Genomic DNA, 20,602 nt, shown 5'->3' with positions numbered 1-20,602 from the left:
TGGTGTTTGTTTTTCACTTTGGTGTGCCGTGTTACTTTCAGTCTCCCAAGTAATCTAGCCAAACAACATATTAGCTAATAGGGAGACTAAATATGGTGTTTGTTTGTTTTCTTAGACGAGATTTATTTGTTATAATTTATTTATAGACTTGCTTGACACATTCCATTCATATGTAGTAAACTAATACACACAAACAATAAAATGATTTCTTTGATATCTAATTAATAATATTATAATTCAATGATATTTCATTAAACTTTATACTTTTCTAATACATGTTTAAAAGTACCTAACTAGTTTATATATATATATATATTGTATGATATTGTAACATTATCTTTTTTTCTTATCTCATTGATTAGTTCACTCCAATTCGGTTCAAATGTCAAAGTGGAGAAGATATGGTTAATTATATATTAGTTGAAATGTGAAACACCTGCGAGGAATGATATCCACATAATTAATTACATTTATTTAAAATGAGATTTATAATTTTAAAAGACATCACTCTGTAGTTTGATACATATTATATGTGTACATATATCATTACTCAAATAGTAAAAGTGAGTAGACAACAATAAGTAGTAACTAGTTTGAGTCATGAATCATGCATTTGAGTCTTAATGAAAATACTAATAGAAATCTAAGTTCAACTCCTTGAGTTGGGTCCCTCTTATTTTTGGGCACTGGCGCTAGTAGCCTAGTATAAAGACGGCGGAAGAAATGCAATTTAAGTAGGTGAAATGGTAAAAAAAAAAAAAAAGAGGAGGTCAAATCAATAATTTTTTTTTCAAAAAGGACAAAGATTATTATAAAAAAATATTGTATAATATTTTACATTGACTCAACGGAAAATGGAAGAGTAACGGGTAAATCAGACTCCTTAAAATTACTTTCTTTCTGGTAGGTATTGAGGGATTTGAACATTGTAGTTAAAACCAGCTTTAGCCTTATCTTTTTGATAATTCTAAATTGAGTTTATAGATTATTTATGAAATAGCATAACACAGAGCAGAGCAGGGGTGCATTATTTTTGTTTCGTACTGTACATTCATATATGTGCCTGCAAGTTAGGTCCATTATTATAGGAAATATATACATTATTAGGTTATCTGAGATTCATTATTGGTCCACTTGACTAAACTCAGTGGTATGTATGTGATAGTAGCTAGAGTAGACTTGCGCTTTTTTATTAGAATCAAGAAAAGATGTTAGTGGCCCCAAACAATGTATGGGGGCAAAAGATTATGAGACAAAACACCAACATATCATATTTATATTATATAATTAGAAGCACCTAGAACACTAATCTGAGCTGAGAAGAACACCAGCTTTACAAAGACAAAAAGGTTCAATTGATTGCAAGGCAAAATGGAGTGGAGAACATTGCCAACCTAAACATCTGATCCTAAATAATATCTTACATATTTATTTATTGGTTATTTAGAATTTATGTCCCCCGCACTTTGACCAATATATTATTGTGCCCCTCATTTTTTTGAACTGTTAAAAATTACCCTCGAACTATTCACCGTGTTGTAAAGTGAGATTTCTGTTAAGTTTTATCATATGTGGCTAACAGATTGGTGATTTATTATTGTCACATCAGTGACATATGTATAATTTAAAATTAAAATATATATATTTCTTATAAAATATTAAAATTCAAAATAATTCAAAAATTCAAAAAAATTCTTTTTATTTTTAATTTTTAAAAGATTAATTTTTTTAATAAAATTCTTAAAAGATTAATTATATAAAATTTTCAAATATTAAAAAAATAATAAGAAACTCATCTAATTTTTTTTGTTTGGCAAAATTAAATTATTTATTTTTAATAATGATAGAATTAATAAATTTTAAATTATATTAGTTTAAGTTTTGTAAAAAAAAAAATAGATCATTTTCGGTTTTTTTTTTTTAATATTTGAAAATTTTATTTTATTAATATTTTAATAATTTATTAAAAAAAATTAATCTTTTAAGAATTTACAAGGAAAAAATATTTTAATTTTTTAATTATTTTTTAATTTTAATATTTTATAAGAAATATATATATTTTAATTTTAAATTATTTTTTATTTTAAATTATACACATGGCGCTGGTGTGGCAATGACAAGTCAGCAATTCGTTAGCCACATATGATAAAACTTAACATAAGTCCAATTTTACAATACTGTGAATAGTTCGGGGATAATTTTTAATGGCTCGAAAAAATCAAAAGGCACAATAATGTATTGGTCATAATTCGGGGGGTAAAAATCATAAATAACCTTATTTATCTATAATTATTCATAGGAGAAAGATAATGTTTTTGATCATTTGAGGGAAAACATGATTCTAGTTTTCCTTCTAATTTGAGTGATATCTTTGTCTATGTATTTGCCGTATAAATATTTGATTCTTGGTCTATATTGATTCTTTGTTGTTTATGATGAAATGACTCTATTATTATAAGCCTACAACATTACATCATCAACATATCCATGTTCTCTACACACTAATTTCTATATAAATACTATCTAGACTTTATAAGATCAGATTTAATAATTTTGTTTCTTGTTTTTAGTCTTGAAAATGGATCGCGATTGGATAAATATACCAAATATATTATCTAATGAATATGTCGTTGGTGTTAATGACTTAATAACTATGGCAGTGCAATTCAAGAACTCGATGGGATTGATATTATGTCCTTGTCATCGTTGCTTGAATAAGGAATCACACCCCTTGAGTACTTGCAAGTTACACCTATTAACTCATGAGTTCCTAAAAACTTATACTAAATGGTACCACCATGGTGAACAACAAGCGGAAGAGCCAATTGGAAATGATTGTAATAATGAGGAGGTTGAGGAAGATCAAGATGATGATGATTTGGGAGCTGGCTTGAATGATGCGATTGGTGGTAGTTTTTTTTATATTTGACCAATTGATAATATTGTTCAAGATGATTGTCCCTTTGTTGAGTGAGAACAATATGATAAGTTGCGTGAGTCGTTAAATAATCCCTTGCTTCCTAGGTGTGAAAACTATTCAACTCTAAGTTTCATTGTAAAGTTGATAATATTGGGGTTTTATGCCCTAATTAAAACTCAATTTCTTTGTAATCTCATTTATTATTAATAAAATAATATAAATCATTTTTCGACTTGGTCAATCACTTTGCTCACATATTTTATTTTCATGATTATTTATTTAATATAAACTTTTATTAAATCTCGAGCATATAGCTAATCATATTTATAGTGACGTAATCACAGTGGAATATAAATATGATTATATGTTCAAATATAAGTTAGTCCTAAGATTAGTCAGTGCACAGAATTTACACTTACTTGCCAATGTATGATATGATCTATTTACACATTGTAGTGTTATGTTCTTTCCAGAACATTAGCAAAGTAGATAAGATCGGATGTATTTGTTATATCAGACTGGACCGATATTGATAGTAGATAGGATAAGTAAACATAACGTTATTATCTATTCTAATCATATCATAGAGTTGACCATAGGTCAATTCAATCTTAATTATGAGTGGTTAGTATTCTAACTGATTGTATTATTTGAGTTATTTGACTTGTTCGTTACTAGCTTATCGTACGAACTAGCTCATACTTACATCTTGGGAACTCAGTAGTATAATTGAGTGGGAGTGTTAATCATAGATAATGAACATCTATAGCTTCTGATAAAGAAGTGAAACGATAGTTTTCTTTTAGTTTGGTTCAAGGTGCTAAATGATAGATATCTCATTTCAGTAATTAATATTAGTTTGCTGAAATATCATTTACAACAAACTAAGTATTTTAAGGATAAAATACAATGAGGGATAAAACAGTATTTTAGTCACATATCATTGTAGACCATCTATAGAGGATTGAGTGATAATTATGGTTGTAACAATGGATAATTAATAACATATCTATATTGCTTATAGAGCGTTCTATGAATTCAGGAGTGCAATTCTGAGTCTTTAGTGGAGTCACAAGGAATTAATAAGTTAGTAAATTTATTTGTTAGATTTATGATAACTTATTGGAGCTTTATTTCATAGGCCCATGGTCCCCACTGTACCTTGGATAAAATCATCTAGATGTCTCAATTAATTGATTTAATTATCAATTAGAATTATTAAAGTTGACCAAATCAATTTTGGATAGTTTCACAGAGTTATACAATTTAGAGAAGAAAAGAGAAATTAGAGCAGATTTATTAATTAAGATAAATTAGTATCTAAATGAATAAATAAGTTTAAATCAAGTATAAATAATTAATTTGATAAAGGATTTGAATAATTATTTAATTAATTAAATCAATGGAAAATAATACAGGCCTTGATTTTAAGTCCAACGAGCTTATAATCAAATGGTAAATTTCACAGGCCTAAAGCTCATGATAATTTCGACCTAGGGTTGTTAACTGGCTATTATTTTATTGAGTTTTTAATTAAATAAATGACCTAATTGAGTCAATAAAAGAAATGCTAAGAGAGAGTTGAAAAGATAAGTTGAATCACAAGTTTCTGAGAAGATCAGAAGATCTATTAGGTTTTAGATTCTCTCTATTGCATAAGTCATTTTCTAAGCCTCAATTTATCTCTTCTATTCTTTCTCTCTGTATCTATCTCATGTGTTGAGAATTGTTCACCCTAGTCTAGGTGATTCCAAGGATACTTTGGAAGGATGTGAAGAAAATTGAAGAATGGTTCAGTTTCTTGATAATACTATGCGACATAAAGGATACAAGGGTTAGAGAAACTGAAGGAATGACTCTATTATTCCGCTGCGTATAATGTAAATGTTCTTATCATTATTTCTCTTTGAATTCAATTTTAGAAACATGTTCTAGGTTGTCTCATATTAACTTGTTTAATATTAGATCTACATGAAAATAAATAAAGATCTTGTATAAGTTTTCCTAACAACTGGCCTCAGAGCCTTTGATAATCTTTATTTTAATGCATGAACATGGTAAAATTGAATTATTTGATGTGTTGAGTAATTGGGTAGATTTCATGTGTTTTTTATGATGCATGTTGAATTTTATGTGATTATTAGCATATTTGAGTTATTTTGTTGTGTTTTCTTTGCAAATAATTTTTATATAAATATTTTATTTGATGTAAATCATGGTAAAAATTATTTAGAAAATTTTTTTGGCTTGAAAAATTACACAAATTTTATCAATTTTTTTTTCTCGGGCAGTGGCCGCAGCCATCAGTTTTCACTAGTCGCGGCCTGGGTAACAGCAGCTAGTGATCGTGGCCACCATAAACCTCTAGCCACGGCCAGTGCACGAAAAATGCCAGAATCGTCCCGTGGCCGCAGCCACCCACTTTCACTGGCAGCGGCCTGCGTTGATTTTTTTCTTAAAATTTGATTTTTGAATGTATTTTTAATAGGTTAATACAAAAATATCAGATATTTTCTATTATTTAAAAATATCCTTTTTGAAATATGATATTTTTCTTGTTTGATCTTTTAAAAATAGATATTTTCTACAATGATTCAAATTCAAATTTAAAAATAGGTTAACTAATTAATTTTAAATATTTTAATATATTAAAATATTATAATTAAGTTATCAGATATTTATGATATTTTTTAATACTTGATTTTTTTTTTTAAATCTGATATTTGAAAATAATAATATCTGATTATTCTATAGATTTTAATATTTAAATTATTTGAAATTTGAAAAATTTTAACTAGATATTTTTATAGATATTTGGATTTGTTTAACTGTTTAAGATATTTTTTCAAAAACAGCAGATGATATTTGTTTTAAAAATTTATAATTGGTTAGATTTTGAAAAATATCACGTTTTTCAAACCAATTAATAAATGAGATTTAAATTAACTTTGGTTAATTGCTGATAAATTATATTTAAATTAAATTAATATTTTTCAAATTAACCTAAACCAAGTTGATTGTTGATAAATGAAATTTAAATTAACTTTTATTAATTGTTGATAATGTTGACGGTGAGAACTCGTCAACGAAGTTAAGTTAGAGAAAATTGAAATATGGAGCTTATCAATGAAAAACTTCAAAAATCTAAACAGAAACTTAAAGAATAGTTGCAGAAAGGAAATGGCGAAAGGAACTTGTATTTCTTATGGTATGATGCTACAGTGTTTTTTCCAACCCCCTTCCATGTGGAAGTGGGGTTTCTTTTATAGTGGGCTCTAATGACCCTTGATACATTGTGGTCCAGGGGACCAGGTGGTATCCAAGTACACTGTCAGGAGAGTGGTCTCAGGGGTAGTGGTGTTAGCTCCAGTACGTGGCCAGATACCATGAGGATGTCTCCACTACTTATTTCGAACGAATGTCAGAGGAGTGGTGCCAGGCGTAGTGGTGCAGGTGGTGGTGGTGTCAACTCTGACATCTGACCATAGACACACAGGCCATGTCCCCTCTCCCAATACTCCCACTACTTGTCTGGCATGAGTATCCGTATCAGACATACGGGGCCTTAAAGGTCGTACCCCGTACAAGATTGTACTAGCACGATCCTTTTGAATTACACTTGGGCTTTTACCTCTAAATGTTGGAGTCTCGATAGGCCTTCATGGGAGACACTCACTTGAGGTGTAGAGTGTGAGACACCTGGTGCCTGCAGGGGTCGTGGTGCGAACTGGGGCTCTTGGGCCCTTGGCGAAACACTTGCTAGCATGCAAAACGGTCGTGGTTGTTCGAGGCAACATGACCTTGCAAGGCGCCTGGGCGTGTGAGGCGAGGCGCTCCCTCGCGAAACCATGGAGGCGCAGATGCAGGTGGTGTCGCAAGGCACGTCGCGAGGCCCTACGCGCGCGGATGCAGGTGGGGGCGCGAGGCGCATCGTGAGGCCCTGGAGGCGCGGATGCAAGTGGGGGCGCGAGGCCCTTCGCGCGGATGCAGGTGGGGGCGCGAGGCATGTCGCGCGCGGGTCCAGGCGGTGTCGCGAGATAGGACTCGTGAGGGGCTGATGAGCGTGACACGGAGTGCTGCCTCGTGTGCGAGCCGTGGCCTCGCTGGGTGCACCGAGTGGAGGCAGTTGCAAGATGGGTCTCGCGAGAGGCTCTTCCACAAGGCGTGGCCTCACTGGGTGCATGGGGCGTGGCCTCGCGGGGTGCATGGATGCTAGGCATGCCAAGAATAGTATCATTTGCCTCCTTGCGAGAAGATGGTGGCCCAAGGGCCTTGTGGCACAAATGCGTATTTAGGCGTTTAGGAGACCTTAGCATGTTCTTTGGACCTTTTATAAACATGGAATTTTGAGCATCTACAGATAAATTTCATTTAAATTGACTTATTTTTTAAAAAAATTAATTAATTCGAATTTTTGTCAAATTCTAGATAATTAATTGTGGTATTTTTGCAAATGAAATAAATTGTGGTATTTTTGCATAAATTTATAGACTTGCTCATATAGTAACATGATTAGGCCCATCCAATTATAACATGTTTGTTTGCACTATATGTGGTATTTTGGCAATTGGGCTTAGATGCATACAGTAGCCCATATGTTTGCTAGATATATGGATTTTTGCCAAATAAAATATTCATAAAATGATAGGTTTTATTTGGGTCCATTAGAAAATGTAAAGTATAAATTTCTCTCTTGTGGGTGATTCTACTTATGAATGCTCATTTGCTTTACATGACTATAGTGGGCATAATCAATTAATAAAATGAAGGCTTAAATTCCTGTCTTTTGGACCTTGTATGGAAGTAAGAGGGCCTTAGAAGTGGGAACGACATACTAGACCCAACCCTCCTCCATGCAAGCCCAATTGTTAAGGCTCATTTGTCTAAGTTAGACTTAATTGTATAGGTTCATTATATTAGTTAAACCTAAATATTGATTAGCAACAAATTAATTCTAGTTTAATTGAATTTGTTTCAATGTGACACTTTAAAATTAATAGGAAATTATAGGACTTTGGTTTTAAAAATTCTAATCTTATAATTTTTTGGGACAACCATAGTCATTAATTTTTTAAAATTAATAATAAAAATACTATTTTTTTTAATTTTATAATGAGATTATTTTAAGAATTATATTCGATCCCCACCGTTGGTTTAACTAAGTCAATAGCTTTATGGGGCCTCGAGACGCTTTGATTCGTTCCGCTACGAAAGATGTTCATTAGTTATTTTGACAAAGTTAGATTTCGAAAGATAGATAATTATAGGTCAAATTCTACTACACTCACCCCTACGGTGACTACTAGGACTAAATCTATTGATTATCGAAACCGTGGGTCTAGCTCATAAAATAAGAGATTTTGTTTTCTTATTTTGATCGAATAGTAGGTTGTTAATAATGGTGTCCATTATTAAATAGGTTTACAACTTTATTTAACTGGTGGTATTTTTTACTCTCACCAACCGGGACAAGGATATCATTGAATGGTTAAAAACCTAAAGAAATAGAGATATGATTATTTTGGTATTTTTTTCTCATATCTTACATATTTTGTATATATGTTGTGCTATTTCTTGAATTTTGTGTGAATAGGAGTTTTATTGAGCAAAAGTGATTGATTTCTATTTTATTGATATATTTTGAAAAACTATAGGTTAAAATTAAAATTAATCTTATTTTGATTAATATAAAGAGAGTAAATAATAAATATCTTATTTAAGATAAAGTTAATCTTGAATAAACTGATATTTATGTTGGTAGTTTTTAGTATGGTTGTGTCTACTCCCATCATTTCTCAACTTTCGATGGAGAAACTCACTGGAGAAAACTTCCTTAAATGGAAGCAAAACATCAACATTGTGTTGATTGGTGACAACTCCAATTCGTCTTGACTGAGGAATCCCCAGAAGTTCCAGTTGAAGGAGCAACCAAGTCTGTGAGAGATAAGTATAAGCGTTGGCAGGCGGCTAACAACAAGGCGCGGTACTACATGTTGACTACTATGGTTGACACTCTCAAGACAAAGATGGAGAATGTCGAGACGGCCTACGAAATCAGCTCCAATACATGTTTGATGCCAAGTCAGCGCAGACTCGTTTTGAGGCCACCAAGAAATATGCCAATGCTCGGATGGCATCTTCTCAACATGTTCACGGTCATCTGATCAAGATGACACACTACTTTCAAGAAGCTGAACTTCATGGAGCAACAATAGATGCAGAAACTCAAGTCGGCTTAATCTTTAATAGTCTCTCTCCAGCTTTCCTGCCATTCACCACCAACTATGTGTTGAATAAACTCAACTATGGTCTTACGCCGCTCATGAACGAGCTTCAGACTTTTGAGTCTATCATGGGTGGACCAAGTAAGGGAGCAAAAAAGAAGACAACTACTACTACTACCGCTGATCCAGCTAAGGCTGAAGCTAAACAAGATTTGTCTTTGAAAGCTAGAAACAAGAGGAAAGATGGACATAACTGCAACCCCAAGCCTGCAAAGGCTGCAAAGACAAGTGCACAACCAAATGCACAGACGCCTAAGGGGAAGAACAAATGTTTACCCAAAAAACGGCTGCTGATGATGTGGCAAGGATTTTTCACACGTGGTTGACACGTGGCAGAGTCAAGATAAGGAGGTGTTGTTCGATTATCGACCAGCTACACATTGCTTCGTCAAACCTCACGGTCAGATACGACCAGACTAGTCGCATGATTCGGTTTATTTCCTTAAAAGATTGTAATCTTGTAATAACTACGTTGATTATTTCCTCTTTATTGCCTTGATACATGGATATTAAGGATAGTTAAGGTCCATTGGCCCATGTAACCCCCCCCCCCCCCCCCCCCCCCTTGAGCCTATAAATATGCATGAAATAGCTCAAGGAATGGACTTTTTGGCTTTTTTATCTTTTTCCTGAATATTGAGAGAAAGAGCATACAATGCGATTATCCTCCAAATAGTTGTGTTTCCCCTAAGGCTTGTGAAACTCAAGAACCCTAGTTCTTTGATCATGGCATTGGGATTCAATATTAATAATAGCACTAAGTGGACGTAGGTCATTACCATTTATTGAGGCCAAACCACTATAACTCGTTTGTGTCTGTCTTTTACCATTAGATTACATTTTTTATTATTATCTTGTTTATTGTCGTATTCTTGACTCCGTGTCATTGGCTATATCGAGGGTCAACATTCTGGTGCTTTCATTGAGAGTTGAACTCAAGAAGTTGTAAGAAAATCTAATGGCAAAGACATCTAAGAAAGCTTGACCGACCGCTGGCACTGCATCATCTCAACCTCCTCCTCCAAATGTGGCGGAGAATGAACCACATCTAGAGTTTGAAGAGGAGGAGTTGGATACGGAAACACTGAGGGCAACACTGGGGGTGTTGCAGGAAGAGTTGGCCAATCTGATGGCCAATCAGGAGAATGCAGCGGAGACAATGGCGCTGCAGCAGAGAGAAATTGAACATCAGCGCCAAGAGCTGAGTGAGCGGCAGGCGAACATGGACCGTCGACAAAGGGATGCCATGGCCGCTCTCGAAGCAGCCATTCAATTAGCTCGAGGACAGGCTACGCCGGCCTCTCAGCCGGATCAGCCACCGAGTGCGCCACCACAGGGGGCTCCAAATCCCAGTCCTCTGCTCTAGCCAGCAAGCCCTCAAAGGCCGAAGCAGCAACCTGTGGCTCAAGATAATGTCCCAATTTGGGATCCTAAGTAGCAGCCCCCATCTCAAGTTGGTCGAGGCGATCCCCAGCGTCAGAGGCAGAGTAGGGCCGGGCAACCGCCTTGCAGCCCTAGACGCCCGGGGGACGAAGAGCCAAATCCACCGAGTAGGGGGAAGCGTCCTTCTGCCAATAGAAGGAACAACGAGTCAGGCTCTGCGGTCAGGGACCCCCCACGACATAATAATGCACGGGGGCCCAACGACTAGCGCAGGCCTCCCCCTGACGCTCGAGATATACCAGCCCGAGGAGGAAATAGCGTGAACAACCGGTCACGCCATAGTCGGCCACAGTTTAGAGATTGCCATGACTATAATGAAGTTGATTCTGGCAAAGGAAATGTTGGTCGGAGGAATGAGGAAAGAGGTGGAGACAGAAGCCCCCCACCTAGAGAAAATAGGCCGACGAGCCATAACACTAGGGGGTAACCCGGACAAAATAACATCTTTGATCGGCTAGGAGTTAGCGAGCAGAGACGCAGAGATGATGATTTGAGAGACGTGCTCAAAGACCAGTGTGAAAGGCATGATGAGTATGCTCCTCCTGCACCAGCAGCCCCAACAATCCCAGAAGCGGTTCAGGCTCAAATTGATGCTCTGAACCAGGCAGTACAACAGCTGGTCGGGGGCCAAATGTCCTGTTGGTTTTTATTGATCAAATCAGAGATTATACGCAGCGGAACAACAATCAAATTGTTAATTTAATCCCATAAGATTTCTAGATCTACTTCTTCACATGCATGTATATATTGAATTCAAGACATGAATAGAAAAAAATACCTCAGGTCCTTCCTTGCTGCTATCTTTTTGTATGGCAAAATCCTTGAGATCTCACACCAAGATCTTCCAAAATGTTCTCAGCACACAAAGAACGAGTGTGGGCTCACTATACAAATAATATGCAAAATCTATTTATCAGATGTTCTCAACACATGAGACCTGATAAAGTTTGGACCTAGGTTTTGTGAAGAACAGTGACTTTTGTATGTATCACTGTTCTCTTTCTCTGAGACAGATTTCAAGATATTTTTCTATCCCTGAAAAGTTACGTTCAGAAAAACTGATATCCTATATTTAATATATCCAATATATTAAAAATAAAATATTAGTTATTTTAAAAAATTTGAAAATAACTAATCAGTTATCAGATTTTGTTTAAATAATAATATTTTAATCATATTACAATATCTCATTATTTATTTAATATTTAAATAACTAAAATTGTGGAACCAAGAAACTGCTCAGAATCTCTTATGTGTGTAGCACAATGACTATGCATTGTGCTACACGTGTACCACATGCCAGGGGTGGCATGTGATTTTTCCCAATTTTTATTATTATTTAAATACCAAAACTCCTAAAAATAAATTAATTCAAAATTAATTATATTTTTGTTAAATCAAATAATTAATTAATTACACATAATTATACAATAATTATGTTTGATGCATAGAAAAATATTTTACTTATCAAATAAGTCATTTTGCCCATTTTTGTATCTACCTTTGTCAATGTTTGTTTGAGCCATTTCAGGGACCATGGACCTATAACATTAAGCTCCAATAAATTGAAACTAAATAATTAAACTCTTTAATTATAAAAGTTAATTTATTAATTCTGATATTTCTCCACTATAAATTCAGAATTTCACTATTTATGTTATAGATATACTTTTACATAAATCGTATCTTAAGTCGTCCATTAATATAATCATCTTGCAATAGTTCAACCCTCTAATTAATTAGTTCATAAATTAGAATGGAAGAATTACCATTTTACCTTTCTAATTTACTTCTTATTCCTTAAGTACCATTAATTCACTAGTGAATAATTAATCTATAATCTAATTATAGATTTGAGCTCAAAATCATTCAGTTCTAGAATTAACCCTTAAGGGAACTAATATACGATCCGTTAGGAAAGATTAGATTCTGTATTGTTGATACATGTTCCCAACCATCCATGATATTAAATCTCCAAAATAAAAGTCATTAGCCTCATTCTCCAAAATAAAATGAATCAAAAGATTTAATAAACATGAACAAGAGTTCATGAACACTCAGGATTTAGGTTGATCTATAAATGACCATCAGTTATGATATGAATTACAAGTCTTTATTGTTAAATGGTTTTTGGATAAAGACTTTAATTCATATCTGTCCATGTCATATATAATCATATTATATAAAGCACCTTTACCGATATGTCTTACCACATCAATAATCCGAATCTAGATTATTTGTATCATTATGATACTCAGTAAATCGTACTTACAACTCAAATTAAAGAATTCCATAACTTTAATTTGTTGTTGTTGACTATTTTATTCATTCATGTGATCTTAATTCTCTCGTACTAATAGAAGATCGCATCCTCAATAATGAATATGGAATTTTTCTGATATTTACAAAATTATTCAAACAATAATTTAACAATCTAAATATAACAATAATAATAAACCATTGTATTTATTTATTCACAGAAAAAACAAATGTCTTTTACATGCTTTTAGGACACACTCCTAACAATCTCCCACTTGTACTTAAAGCAAGTGAGGCATTTTTCTTAATCCCATATTACGTACATGACCCTCGAATTGCTTTGCAGGAAGCATCTTCGTAAACGAGTTTGCCAGAATGTGTTCTGATACGATTTCAGAATGGACACATCTCCTCTATGTACGATTTCTCTGACAAAGTGGTATTTTCGCTCTATATGCTTTCCCCTCTTGTGGCTTCTTGGTTCTTTAGAATTAGCCACTACTCCACTATTGTCACAATAAAGAACAAGTGGTTTCTCCACTTCTGGAACAACTTTTAGATCGGAGTAGAACTTTTTGAGCCACTCAGCCTCCTTAGCTGCTTCACAAGCCGCTATATACTCGGCTTCTATGGTGGAGTCTGCAATGTTGGTTTGTTTAATACTTAGCCAGACTAATGCTCCTCCTCCAAGAATAAACACTGATCCAGGTAGACTTTCTACTATCCTTGTCTGATTGAAAATCAGAATCAGTGTAACCAGTGGGGTTCAGGTCTCCACCTGAATATACAAGCATATAATCTCTAGTATTTTTAAGATACTTGAGAATATTGTTCACTGCAATCCAATGACTCAATCCAGGATTGGATTGATAATGGCTGACTATCCCTACTGCATAACAAATGTCAGGTCTTGTACATAACATGGTGTACATCAGACTGCCTACTACTAAGGCATAGGGATACTGTCTCCTGTCTTCCATTTCCTGAGGTATTTTGGGATACTGCTCCTTGGAAAGGAATACTCCATAATGGGTTGGCATATCACCCTTTTTGGAGTTTTGCTTGTTAAAGCGTTCTAGCACCTTATCAATATAAGTTGCTTGAGACAGTGCCTAAGTTTTGTTCTATCTATCTCTAAGAATCTTAATGCCCAGAACATACTTGGCTTCTCCCAAATCCTACATTTGGATTTGTTTAGCTAACCAGCTCTTTACCCTTGATAATGATGTTACGTCATTTCCAATCAGTAATATATCATCAACGTAAAGAACGAGGAATACTACTATACCATCTTTGATTTGTTTATAGACACAAGGTTCGTCAACATTTTGTTCAACAACCAAATGTTTTACTTGTGCCATCAAATCTAAGATTCCAGGATCTAGAAGCTTGTTTGAGTCCATGAATGGACCTAAGAAGCTTGCAAACATTTTGCTCTTTGACCTTTTAATTCGAACCCTTCTGGTTGAGACATGTATATGGTTTCGTCAAGGTAGCCATTCAGAAAAGTTGTTTTGACATCCATTTGCCAGATCTCGTAATCCATGCACGCAACTATGGATAAGAGTATACAAATGGATTTTAGCATGGCTAATGGAGAAAAGGTTTCTTCATAATCAACCCCTTCTTACAGGAGAAAAGGTTTCTTCATAGTCAACCCCTTCTTTCTGTGTGTAACATTTGGTTACAAGCCTTGCTTTGAAAGTCTCTACTTTCCCATCGATCCTCTTTTCTTCTTGAATATCCACTTGCAACCAATGGGTTTGATATTCTCAGGTGGATCTTCAAGAACCCAAACAGAATTGGAATACATCGATTCCATTTCTTGGTTCATGGCTTCTTGCCATTTTTCCTTGTCAGAATGATTCATTGCATCTTCAAATGTCAATGAGTCATCTTTGTTTGTGTCAAACACAAGCATTTGAACTTCGTGTTCATAGTGCATGGGTTACTTACTAACCCTCCTACTACGACGAAGTTCTCTACTATTCTGACTAGAACTAGCAGTTTCCTCTTGCCGTTTTTCATTGGTTATTGCTGGTGACTTTGCAACTTCATTCGAGACCATCTCCTCCGGTACAACCTTACTGCGAGGTTTGTGGTTATTAAAATAGTCTTATTCAAGAAAAGTTGCATTTGTCAATACAAATATTTTATTTTCTTTTGGACTATTGAAAATTCCACCTCTAGTCTCTTTGGAATATCCCACAAACATGCACACTTCAGAGCGTGATTCCAACTTCCCGGTCTTTCCTTTTAAGCACACATGCAGGACACCCCTAAATTCAAAAATGGCATAAACTAGGTTTACAACCATTCCATAATTCTATGGGTGTCTTTCGGATAGACTTAGATGGAACATCATTCAATATGTATAGAACACATTGAATCGCATAGCCCCAAAATGACAGTTGTAATGATGAGAAACTCATCATTCATCTAATCATATCTAATAATGTTTTATTCTGTCTTATTGAAACACCATTAAACTGTGACGTTCCAGGTACTGTGAGTTGGGATTGAATGCCATGCTCACGCAAATGGTCCTCGAATTCATAATCCAAGTACTCTCCTCCTTGATCAGATCGAAGAGCTTTTAGTGATTTACCTAATTGCTTTTCAGCCTCTGCTTGAAATCCTTTGAACTTTCCAAAAGTTTCAGATTTTCTTTGCATCAAGTATAGGTAATCATATCTTGAATAATCGTCAATGAAAGTGGCGAAATATTCATAGCCTCCTCTTGCTTGTAGATTAAGTGGACCGCAAACATCTATATGTACTAGCTGAAGTGGTTTTGTGGATCTTGAACCTTTAGCAGAGAAAGGTCTCTTGGTCATTTTGTCTTCTAGACAGGATTCACAAATAGGGAGAGATCCAATAGATAGTTCTCTTAAAGGACTATCCTTTACAAGCCTATTTATTCTGTCTAGACCGATATGGTCCAATCTCAAATGCCACAGATATGTTTCACTATCGGAATCAGTTTAATAGATCTAGGATTAGCTGTTTTAAATAATTCAGAATTATAAAAATTTGTCATTCATCATAAGTATGTTAACTTTGTTTATCCCAAAGCATTTGCATAACAAGTAAATAGATAAATTTCTTTAAATAATAACTACTTTATTAATAAAAGAAATAAATGTTATGCAAAATTAGAAATAAGTTTCTAAACATTAATAATCACAATTATTAACAATAAACTAAATTTCTAGATTGTAGTTTTCTTTGTTTAAAGAAATCTAAAATTTCTAAAACAAAATAGAGAAATTTAAATTGTTCAACTAACAATAAAATTACTAAATAAAAACTACTCTCCAACTCCTCTAGCTCTTTACTTGCTATTCAAATCCTCATAAGATTCTTCCTCCTTTTCAGGCATCTGATTCTGCGAAAGGAAAAACAAAAGAAAAATAGATTAGTGGCATATATTTTTGAATCTACTATCCAAAATTTGAATCTTATATTCATAGTATTTGAATCTATTATTCAAAGTTGAAAAATATATGTAAATCTTATTTACCTTTTTCGTTTGATATAAACGATGACACTCAGCAAAGACTTCCTCTGTCATTGCTCGCCACATCTCATGTGCTGAGTCATAGTGTATATATTTTTCCTTTGTTTCGTCAGGCATGGTTGAAAGCATGCAATAATGTGCCAACCGAACAGTTTTCTTCCAATTTGCATATTTTTCTTCTGCTTCATAGCTAGTAGCCAGAGGTGGTTCTATTGGAGGTTTTTCACAGACAGTTGACATCATCTTCTTATAAGAAAAAATAGTCAACATGCCTCAAAACCAGTGATGCATATTTTCAGGTTCAAAAACCAAGGATTTGAGAAAGACATCGGTGTGTAATTCACCAATAGACATTTTTGCTGGCAATAAATAAATACAAATAAATATTATTATATTTAGAAAAATAATCATCAAAGTTTCGGAAATTAAACGTGATGCATGAGCACAATTAAAACACATAAATAAATATTAATTTCTACGATAAAATTTTCTAACAATTAAAGTGCCGCCTTAGGGTCGGTCAAATTAATTTTAGAGAATTTATACGACATTCTTATCTTTATTGTTTAAAACTTAAAATAACTCTTTATTTTATCTTTTAAACATTAAAGTACTGCTTAGTTTGGTCAAGTTATGATTATCCACTGCAAAAGCTTAATCATAACTTTGTGAGTGTAACCCATTATTTTGGAGTTCATGACTTAACTTAGGACATGCCGCCTTAGGGTCGGTCAAGCCTAAAATACATCATTAGTTCCTATCTTTGTAAGAAATACAACATTGCTATTGATATGTCTAGACACCTTCCTTAGGGGGACGAAAACAAAGCCGTCGCGAGGCGCTATTCATATCTCGCGGTGTTATATTAATAATGGAGACCACGGGTTATGTTTGAGATATAAACCCTCTCCCACTCACTATTTTGAAATAGGTGTTTTTAACCTAATTAATTGCAAATTAATTATAACATCTTTAAACCTTATGAACATAATTAAAATTGGAAAGAAAGCGAGTTTCTAGGTCCATATCCAATTTTAAATTACCAATTATGTTCATCTAAACTTTACTAAAAAAAACACTTTTAAAATAAAGTTGGTTTAAAGAAATTAAGTCATAAAGACTTAAAATTAGTGTGATATTTTTACAAAGTTTTCAAAAATAAAACTAAGTAATTTATATTCAATTGATTTCGCAAAACAATTCATATAAACATATAGGACAATCCTAATAATCATGTTTCTACTAATGAGATGCATGATTATGACTGTGTGAGTTTTTATGTATGGCATAAAATGCATGAACATGTTATCAATCACATGAAAATAATTATTTAAATAAATAAATATTGAACCGGGTGCTTTTGGGTATTTCTAATTTTAGAACCACTTTATAAAATTAAAAAAAATAATAAATAAAACCGCCTTGATCTCCATCGGGCTTCTTTACTTTACTGTCGGTAGGATATGTGTCGTTGTTGGTCCAGAATAATAATAAGAAAACAATTTTCTAATTATTTTGATTAATTAAAATAAACTTTTAAATAATCATTATTTTTCTTTTTAATTAAAATTAGAAACTGAAATATTTAATTAAAATCTGTTATTTTTAAAATTAAATTTTGAAATAAGATTTTCAAAAAAAGTTTGTTAGAATAACAAAATTATCACATTATTTAAATATCAAATTTCTAATAAATAGGATATTTAACATTTTAAAATTTTAAAAAAATAACAAAATAATTTCAGAAAAATAATAAAAAAAAATCTGGACCAGTAGGACGGGGACACGTGACGTCAAATGAGGCTGTCGGAGCTGGACTGTACAGAACTGTACGGACGTCCATACGACGTCCCGGCAGCGGCTCAGAGGGTGGCCTCGGAGGAGCGGTGGCTGAATTCTGAATCCCGGGCTCCGTTCTGACTTTTGTGGGATCGGAATTACAATTTTATGATGTCAAAAACCAAATAAAATTACATAAATCCTATGCTCTTTAATGGCTTACACAATAATCTAATCATAAACAAATCCTAACCCAAAAACACCATACAATTAACGATTCAACATTCTCATGCATTCAATCATATTAAGCCATCCACTCATTCATCAAAATAAATAAATGCATAAAAGTAAACTCACATAGATTCAATTTATATATGTGTGTGTGTGTAAAGATGGCTCTGGTACCATTTGTTGGTTTTTATTGATCAAATCAGAGATTATACGCAGCAGAACAACAATCAAATTGTTAATTTAATCCCATAAGATTTCTAGATCTACTTCTTCACATGCATGTATATATTGAATCCAAGACATGAATAGAAAAAAATACCTCAAGTCCTTCCTTGCTGCTATCTTTTTGTATGACAAAATCCTTGAGATCTCACACCAAGATCTTCCAAAATGTTCTCAGCACACAAAAAATGAGTGTGGGCTCGCTATACAAATAATATGCAAAATCTATTTATCAGATGTTCTCAACACATGAGATCTGATAAAGTTTGGACCTAGGTTTTGTGAAGAACGGTGACTTTTGTATGTATCACTGTTCACTTTCTCTGAGAGAGATTTCAAGATATTTTTCTATGTCTGAAAAGTTACGTTCAGAAAAATTGATATCCTATATTTAATATATCCAATATATTAAAAATAAAATATTAGTTATTTTAAACAATTTGAAAATAACTAATCAGTTATCAAATTTTGTTTAAATAATAATATTTTAATCATATTACAATATCTCATTATTTATTTAATATTTAAATAACTAAAATTGTGGAACCAAGAAACTGCTTAGAGTCTCTTATGCGTGTAGCACAGTGACTGTGCACTGTGCTACACGTGTACCACATGCCAGGGGTGGCATGTGATTTTTCCCAATTTTTATTATTATTTAAATACCAAAAATCCCAAAAATAAATTAATTCAAAATTAATTATATTTTTGTTAAATCAAATAATAAATTAATTCTCAATTAATTTATTGCACATAATTATATAATAATTATGTTTGATGCATAGAAAAATATTTTACTTATCAAATAAGTCATTTTGCCCATTTTTGTATTTACCTTTGTCAGTGTTTGTTTGAGCCATTTCGGGGACCATAGACCTATAACATTAAGCTCCAATAAATTGAAACTAAATAATTAAACTCTTTAATTATAAAAGTTAATTTATTAATTCTGATATTTCTCCACTATAAATTCATAATTGCACTCTTTATGGTATAGATATACTTTTACAGAAATATTTTCTTAAGTCGTCCATCGATATAACCATCTTGCTATAGTTCAACACTCTAATTAATTAGTTCATAAATTAGAATGGAAGAATTACCATTTTACCTTTCTAATTTACTTCTTATTCCTTAAGTACCATTAATTCACTAGTGAATAATTAATCTATAATCTAATTATAGATTTGAGCTCAAAATCATTCAGTTCCAGAATTAACCCTTAAGGGAACTAATATACGATCCATTAGGAAATATTAGATTATGTATTGTTGATACATGTTCCCAGCCATCCATGATATTAAATCTCCAAAACAAAAGTCATTAGCCTCATTCTATGAAGAGACCTTAACGAATGAATCAAAAGATTTAATAAACATGAACAGGAGTTCATGAACACTCACGATTTAGGTTGATCTATAAATGATCATCAATTATGATATGAATTACAAGTCTTTATTGTTAAATGGTTTTTGGATAAAGACTTTAATTCATATCTGTCCATGTCATATATAATCATATTATATAAATCACATTTACCGAGATGTCTTACCACATCAATAATCCGAATCTAGATTATTTGTATCATTATGATACTCAGTAAACCATATTTACAACTCCAATTAAAGAATTTCATAACTTTAATTTGTTGTTGTTGACTATTTTGATTTATTCATGTGATCTTAATTCTCTCGTACTAATACAAGATCACATCCTCAATAATGAATATGGAATTTTTCTGATATTTACAAAATTATTCAAACAATAATTTAACAATCTAAATATAACAATAATAATAAACCATTGTATTTATTTATTCACAGAAAAAACAAATGTCTTTTACATGCTTTTAGGACACACTCCTAACATGTCCCACATAGAGTACGACCAGAGGAGAGGCACTCCGTTTGTGCAAAGAATTGTTGTGGCAGATACCCCCAACAA

Source organism: Humulus lupulus, chromosome 3 (genome assembly GCF_963169125.1).
Source record: "Humulus lupulus chromosome 3, drHumLupu1.1, whole genome shotgun sequence".
Lineage (NCBI taxonomy): Eukaryota > Viridiplantae > Streptophyta > Magnoliopsida > Rosales > Cannabaceae > Humulus > Humulus lupulus.
The sequence above is the reverse complement of the archived record's forward strand: the minus strand, read 5'-3'. Positions refer to the sequence as shown.